This window comes from Arachis ipaensis, chromosome B2 (genome assembly GCF_059453495.1).
Source record: "Arachis ipaensis isolate K30076 ecotype BB chromosome B2, ASM5945349v1, whole genome shotgun sequence".
Lineage (NCBI taxonomy): Eukaryota > Viridiplantae > Streptophyta > Magnoliopsida > Fabales > Fabaceae > Arachis > Arachis ipaensis.
The window spans coordinates 103477530-103485288 of record NC_142437.1 but is presented as its reverse complement, the minus strand read 5'-3'; positions in this window follow the sequence as shown (position 1 = coordinate 103485288).

Genomic DNA, 7759 nt, shown 5'->3' with positions numbered 1-7759 from the left:
ATGTGATCTGAGAAGACTTTATTCATTAGCCTTTGATAAGTAGCTCCCGCATTCTTGAGACCGAAAGGTATCACAATGTAGCAGTAGTTTGCTTTTGGTGTTAAAAACGAGGTCTTTTCTTGATCTGGTGGATACATGGGGATTTGGTTGTATCCCGAGTATGCGTCCATAAACGAGAGGTATCTATATCCGGAGGAAGCATCTACCAGAGCGTCGATACTTGGGAGTGGGTAAGGATCTTTTGGGCAGGCTTTGTTGAGATCGATGTAATCGGTACACATTCGCCACTTCCCATTTGATTTTTTCACCAAGACGACGTCCGCTAGCCATAGTGGGTACTTGACTTCTCTTATGAATCATGCCTCCAGTAATGCTTGTACTTGTTCTTCCACAGCTTGGGATCGCTCTAGCCCAAATTTTCTTCGTCTCTGCTGCACCGACCGAGATCCTGGATAGACCGCCAACTTGTGGCTCATTAGCTTGGGATCTATACCTGGCATATCTACAGCTTTCCATGCAAAAAGGTCAACATTATCTTGTAAGAATTATATCAGTAAATCTTTTGAGTCTCCTCTTAGGATCGTGCCGACATTAGTCATTTTGTCCGACCTATGAGAGCATTGTAGGCTGAACTTACATCGACCACGATATAGTCTATTCTGAGGGTCCTGGATTGGTTCCCTCTTCCGAAGGTTGTATGTAGTGATACGTATCCCAGTGGATGAACCGGGGTGTCTCCTAGTCCAAACAGACTGTTCGGATATGCTTTAAGTTCCTTTTCTTCTAAGCCGAGTTTGTCGAAGGCTGTTTTGAATAAGATGTCAGCAGAACTCCCTTGGTCTATTAATGTGCGGTGTAGATTGGCATTTTCCAGTATGATAGTGATGACCATGGGATCGTCGTGTCCCGAGATGATGCCGGATGCGTCCTCTTTAGTGAACATTATGGCCGGGATGTTGGGTGCTTCCTCATTTCCTTCGACATGATATACTTCTTTGAGATATCTTTTGCGAGATGATTTGGAGATCCCACCTCCTGCGAATCTGCCGTGTATCATGTGGACATGTCTCTCTGGTGTCCGAGGTGATCGTTCAATTCGTTCGGCATCTTCATCCCTTCGTCTCTTTCTTTGATCATCGTCTCGGGTGGCCAGAAATCGATCTAATTTTCCTTCTCTCACCAATTTTTCTATGATATTTTTTAAGTCGAAGCACTCGTTGGTGGAGTGCCCTCGGACTCGATGGTATTCACAATATTCCTTCTGGTTTTCTCCTCCCCTTTTGCCTTTGAGTGGCCGTGCTGGGGGGATTTTCTCTGTGTGGCAGACTTCTTTGTATACGTCGACCAGGGATGCCCTGAGAGGAGTGTAATTATGGTATTTTTTTATTTTCTCCCCTTGTCGATCTTCTTTTCTTTTGGATTCCTTGTCTTTATCTCGGTAGGGGGCCCCGGATTTTGAGGTTTCTCCTAACCGAGCGTTTTCTTGCATGTTGATATATTTTCTGCTCGTTCCTGTACTTCGTCTAAGGAGGACGGGTACTTTTTGATATAGACTGGCTAAAAGGTCCCTCTCGTAGGCCATTGATGAGTCCCATGATGGCGGCCTCTGTTGGTAAACTTTGTATGTCCATGCATGTTTTGTTGAATCTCTCCATGTAGTTGCGGAGGCTCTCCCGATCTCCTTGCTTGATCCCTAGTAAGTTGGGGGTGTGCTTGGCCTTATCTTTTTGGATGGAGAATCTGACTAGGAATTTTTTGGCCAGGTCATCAAAGTTTGAGATGGACTTTGGAGGTAGGTTGTCGAACCATCTGATTGCTGTCTTCGTGAGAGTTGTTGGAAAGGCTTTACAGCGAACAGCATCTGGGGCGTCAGTGAGGTACATTCTACTTCTGAAATTGCTGAGGTGGTGGTTGGGGTCCGTGGTGCCATCATACAAGGTCATATCCGGGAGTTTGAAGTCTTTTGGAATTTTGGTTTTCATGATTTCCCTAGTGAATAGGTCTTGCTCTTTGCGCGAATTTTCTTCAGGATTGGTCTGAGGAGCTTTTAACTTGAGATCGGCTTCCAATTGCTGTAGTTTTTCTATAAATAGGACCTTTTGCTATTGTATTTGGAGACTTTTGAATTTTTGATTAGTCTTATGCTATCTTAGATCTTTGGGAGGCTGGCCATTCGGCCATGCCTAGACCCTCTTGTTCTTATGTATTTTCAACGGTGGAGTTTCTACACACCATAGATTAAGGTGTCGAGCTCTGCTGTTTTTCATGAATTAATGCAAAGTACTACTATTTTTCTATTCAATTCACGCCTACTTCTTCTCTAAGATATACACTCGTTCCTCAACTTGATGAATGTGATGATCCGTGACACTCATCATCATTCTCACCTATGAACGCGTGCCTGACAACCACTTTCGTTCTACATGCAATCAAGCTTGAATGTGTATCTCTTGGGTTTCTAATCTAAGATTAGAACCTTCGTGGTATAGGCTAGAATTATTGGCGGCCATTCCTGAGGTCCGGAAAGTCTAAACCTTATCTGTGGAATTCCGAGTAGGATCTGGGAAGGGATGACTGTGACGAGCTTCAAACTTGCGAGTGTTGGGCTTGTGACAGACGCAAAAGAATCAATGGATCCTATTCCAACATGATCAAGAACCGACAGATGATTAGCCATGCGGTGACAGCGCATTTGGAACATTTTCACTGAGAGGACGGGAAGTAGCCATTGACAACGGTGATGCCCAACATAAAGCTTGCCATGGAAGGGAGTATGAATGATTGGATGAAGGCCATAGGAAAGCAGAAGTTTAGGAGGAACAAAGCATCTTCATACGCTTATCTGAAATTCTCACCAATGAATTACATAAGTATCTCTATCTTATTTTATGTTTTATTCATCTTTTAATTATCAATCCTCCATAACCATTTGAATCTGCCTGACTGAGATTTAAAAGATGACCATAGCTTGCTTCAAGCCGACAGTCTCCGTGGGATCGACCCTTACTCACGTAAGGTTTATTACTTGGACGACCCAGTGCACTTGCTGGTTAGTTGTGCGGAGTTGTGACAAAGAGTTGAGATTACAATTGTGCGTACCAAGTTGTTGGCGCCATTGATGATCACAATTTCGTGTACCAAACGTGTACGTCATCTTCTTTTTGTTGGTCGTCTAAAATTTCATTGTCTTCTTCCAGAACCTTATTCAGATCAAACTGCATGGAGATATCAATTCCAACAGAGGAGGTATCATCTAAATTTTCTTCTGAATTAATCTCTACCCCATCTAGACTGTCATTAACTATTTCACCGGAATATTCAGCTAATACTGAAAATATCAACCCGCATATAAAAATCTTAGTATAATTAGAAGAAACCAACAATCCCCAAGTCATTAGATAGTAATTTGGAAAAAAAATAGGTACGTTAATATGGTAAGACAGGTTTCAAAAGTAAACAAAAATAAATAATTTCACAAATGAACTCTCGTTGCAAGTATAGTTCTAAACCAACAAAGAATCCTCACATGCAAAAATTTTGGTTGTCACAAGTACAAACCCCAATAAAAATTAACCGAAGTATTTAAACCTTGGGTCGTCTCACAAGGAATTGCAATGAAGTGATCAATTATTGGCTATGAATGAATAAGGGGGTTTGATTTGTAATTGACAAGGAAATACAAAAGTAAGAAAGTAAACAACAAGAACTAATAAAATAAAGGAAAGAACTCTTGGCTAGATATAGGTAATTGAGATCACCATCCTTGTCTACAAATCATACATTGGTAATTATGAGGGACCAACCCATTAAGTCTACTTCTAAAAGCTTTAAGTACGTTTAGTGTCTACTCCTAAGCTTGAAGTACGTCAAATAGGCTTGATCAATATCAATCCATAAGTCCTAACCTAGCTACTAATTAACTTATTAGTAGTAGGCTAGAGTCAATGGTTATCAAATTGACCACATAGGGTTCTCAAATCACCAATTCATTGAGACCCAATGACTCAATGTCACTCAATCCCCTTAGCCTAGGCCAAGAGTAAAGAAAACTACTCAAAAACTAGTGGAAACATTTTATCAAACACCTAGTGTGCAAAAAAAGTAAACATCACAATAATGCAAGAATTAATGAAACTCATAACTAACATAAGCAAGAAATCAACAATAACAATCAAGATCAACATAAAAGAAATATGGAAAATAAAATTGCATTAAAAGAAAATCAAGATCCAACAATGGTTCATCAACACAAAAGAGAGCAAAATAAGAAATTAACAAGAGAAACTAAGAAGATTAATACAATAGAACACTAAAATATAATGAGAATTAAAATCAAAACAAGAATTGATAGAGAAATTTGAGAGTGATTAACCTAACTTTACCCTAATTTCTATCCTAAATCTATAGAGAGGAGAGAGCCTCTCTCTCTAGAATTCTACCCTAAAACATGATGCAAACTAAACTATGACTACTTGGTTCATTCCCCCTATCAATCCTTGGGTTCAATAGCATCAGAAATGACTTGGATTGGGCCAAAATGAGCTAGAAATTGCTGGCCACGATTTGCTAAAATGGACCCACGCTGATCATGCCATGCGTACGCGTGATGCATGCGTGCGCATTGCCTAACGGCAATGCAACCATTGCAAATTTTATATCATTTTAAATCCCCGGATGTTAGCTTTCCAACGCAACTGAAACTGCCTCATTTGGACCTCTGTAGCTCAAGTTATGATCGATTGAGTAGGAAGAGGTCAGGCTTGACAGCTTTGCGATTCCTTCATTTTTTCATGAGTTCTCCCACTTTGCATGCTTTTTCTTCATTCCTTCAATCCAATCTTTGTCTTCTAAACCTGAAACTACTTAAAAAACATATCAAGGCATTGAATGGAATTAAAGTGAGTTAAATTTAGCTATTTTAAGGCCTAAAAAGCATGTTTTCACACTTAAGCACAAATTTAGGGAGAATTACAAAACCATGCTATTTCATTGAATAAATGTGAAAAAAGTTGATAAAATCCCCCAAATTAAGCACAAGATAAACTACGAAATTGGGGTTTATCAAACATCCCCACACTTAAACCAAGCATGTCCTCATGCTAAGAATAAAGAAGGACAAGAAAAGGGGTATGAACATTTATTCAATGCAAATAAACTATATGCATCTATCTATATGAATGCAACTAAATGCAAAATGATTTTACCTACTTGGTTAAAAGTAAATCAATCCCCAAGAACACATATGCACATGTAGGGCTAAGTAGTATGATGATTCATGAATCCTACCAATTTGAATACCAAAATAAAGTACAAATAGGCTTGCAAGAAGAAAGCTCATGAAAGCCGGAAACAAGGAATTGAGCATCGAACCCTCACCGGAAGTGTTTAAACTCTAGTCGCTCGAGTGTATAGGGTTGATTCTCTTAATTCTCTTCTACTCATGATTTCTAAGATTTGTCTTTCATCTAACAATCAACAATTATTCAATGCATGCATACATTCATCATGAGGACTTATTCATAGATTGTAATGGGGCTAGGGTAAAGGTAGGGATGCATATGGTCAAGTGAGCTTGAAATTTAGATCTTTGATCAACTTAAACTTTCCACCTAACCTATGACCACCTATACAATTTGAGTACTAACCTAACTACCCATTCTTCACTTTTTCACATACTCATGCATTCCCTTTAATTCACATTCCATATGCATTGTTATTATTACTTTACTTTGGGGCATTTTGGTCCCCTTTTTATTGTGTTCTTTTTCTATATATTTTTCTTTTTCTTTTTCTATATTTTTTCTTTTTATATATATATTTTTTCTACATTTTTTTTATTATATACAAACATATCAATGCATATGGTTTTACATATTTAATGCATAAGCATGTACCCAATCCCATGATTTTCAACAAAAATACAAAATACACTTTTACCTCAACCAATGTCCCAAATTTCCCATACTTAAATGATATACACTATCACTAACTTAAGCTAATCAAAGATCCAAATTAAGGAACATTTATTATTTTTCACTTAGGGATAGTGATGTGCTAAAATTAAGAAAAAAAAGGATTAAATAGGCTCAAAATTGGCTAACAATGATTGATGAAAGGTAGGCTATTTGGGTAAGTGAGCTAAATAAAATGATGGCCTCAATCATATAAATGCATGTATACATGGAATAATGGACATAAAAAATCAAACAAATCAAATATTACAATCATAAAAAGAGAATGATATACACAAAAATGAAAATAAGTGGTTATATGATGTAACCACATAATTAGGCTCGAAACTCACATGTTTGTGTTCTTAGCTCAAAAACCATGTTCCAAAATAAATTCTTCAAGCAAGTTCAACAGAAATTTTTTTTCGAATTGGTAAGGTGCCCTAAAATAATTTTTCTTAGAAAAGAAATCATCACCCTAACCAAGTAGTCCTAATATAAAAAGAAGTGGTAAAATATGTACAAATTTTAACTATCATGCAACCTATCATGCAATGCAACAACTAACTAACAAAGAAAATCAAGAATTGGTGTTGAAAAAGGAAATTGTTACCCATGGAGATCGGTCGGACGACCTCCCCACACTTGAAGATTGCACCGTCCTCGGTGCATGCAAAGAAGAGCAATGTGGATGGGTTGCTACAATTGATGAGCTCCTTCAAAAGGTTGTGCGGATGAACTTGTTTGTTGCCCCATTTGAAGCTTATACCTTCCCTCTTGGTGGCCAACCTAAAAGGAAAGAAAAAGAAAGAGAATTAAGCCTACAACAAAGATAGCAAAGCAAGTAGAACATAGGCGGGGGCTAATGCCAAATAAGAGTAAGGTTCTCACTACATGGTAGCTACGCATGTGAGTGGGAAAGCAATATAAGCTAAGGCATATCACTACACTTGATGCAAGGGTAAAGTCAAAGCATGAAGAGCATGTTGAGCATCAAGTTCAAATGAAAATTGACACAAACAATATTAGGGATAAGCATAAGAGTATTTGGCCCTATCCTAACACAATGATAATAATGTACAAAAACAAGGGATCATGAGTTAGGAAGGACTAAAGCACTAATCTTGTGTGTAGAGCAAATATTACAATTAATGCCAAACAAGTCACGAAGCACCAAGATTAACCAAGAAATTCTCAATAATTGAGTAAAATAATTCAACACCATTATTAAAATAAAAAATTTATAAAATAAAATAAGAACAAGTTACAAAAACAAAATTCATATGCAATGAATGAAAATAAGCAAATGCAATAAAAGAAGATGGAAGAAAAAAGAAAGATTTTTTTTACATTAGTATTTTATTTATTTATTTTTATTTTATTTAAATTTTTTTTTCAAGAGAGGAAGAAGAAGAAAGGTAGAAAGAACTAAGAAGAAAAGAAGAGAGAAGGAGAAAGGAGAAATGAGAAAAACAAGGTGTGAATCCACGCATAAGCGTCATGCGTGCTTACGCGTGGATGCAGCAGGGACAATCCACGCGTAAGCGTCATGCGTGCTTACGCGTGGGTCGCCTGGCACAAAGTAGGCATAAAGTGGGTACAATTCTCGGGTTTTAGTACCAGGAGTTGTGAAAGTGCAATCCACGCGTAAGTGTCATGCGTGCTTAAGCGTGGATTGAAAATTTTTTTTTGGAAGCATAAAAACAAAATTTAACACTCTCCTAACCTATAAACATTCTAAATCAATCAAAAATCAAATTTAACAACAAATCTTTTTAGTTTTTGAAAAATTTTCAAATACAAAACAA